Raw genomic sequence first — 744 nt, 5'->3', positions numbered from 1 at the left:
TTTTCTTTTCCTTTTTATCTCCAACAGAACCACATAACTTGAATCATTTTATTCAGCCTCATAAATTGAGGGGGGAAATGGATGGTGTACCAAGACCAGACAGTCAGTTGTACAAACTCTTAGTGGAAATAAAAAATGATAAACTTGAACACCAAACTGAAAGTCAACAACAGAATCGATACCCAATCTACAACAAACTGTACAAGTGGGGACCAGTTGCACTAGCTTTCTGAAGGGTAAAGGAGGGAGATATGGGATGCATGCTGGGAACAGGGATGGAGGGAGGACAACACTGGTGGTGGGCTTGCCCCTCAATTATTGTCACTATGTATCTTAAATATCACTGTAAAAGATTTGTAATTCTGGGGCCGGAGAGATAGCACAGCAGCGTTTGCCTTGCAAGCAGCCGACCCAGGACCTAAGGTGGTTGGTTCGAATCCCGGCGTCCCATATGGTCCCCTGTGCCTGCCAGGAGCTATTTCTGAGCAGATAGCCAGGAGTAATCCCTGAGCACCGCCGGGTGTGGCCCAAAAACCAAAACAAAAAAAACAAACAAACAAAAAAAAAAAGATTTGTAATTCACTTTGGCCACAATAAAAATTAAAAATAAAATTTGGACTTGTGTTCAATAGAGGCTATACCAGAGTGGAAATAAGCAAGCAATGAAACAGATATGAAAGAGAGATACAAGTTCAAGGGAGAACACAGATTTGAAGGGCAAACCTAGAAAAGACTCCAGAAGTT

This window comes from Suncus etruscus, chromosome 8, assembly GCF_024139225.1.
Source record: "Suncus etruscus isolate mSunEtr1 chromosome 8, mSunEtr1.pri.cur, whole genome shotgun sequence".
In the NCBI taxonomy this organism is placed as follows: Eukaryota; Metazoa; Chordata; class Mammalia; order Eulipotyphla; family Soricidae; genus Suncus; species Suncus etruscus.
Note: the sequence above shows the minus strand (reverse complement) of the source record.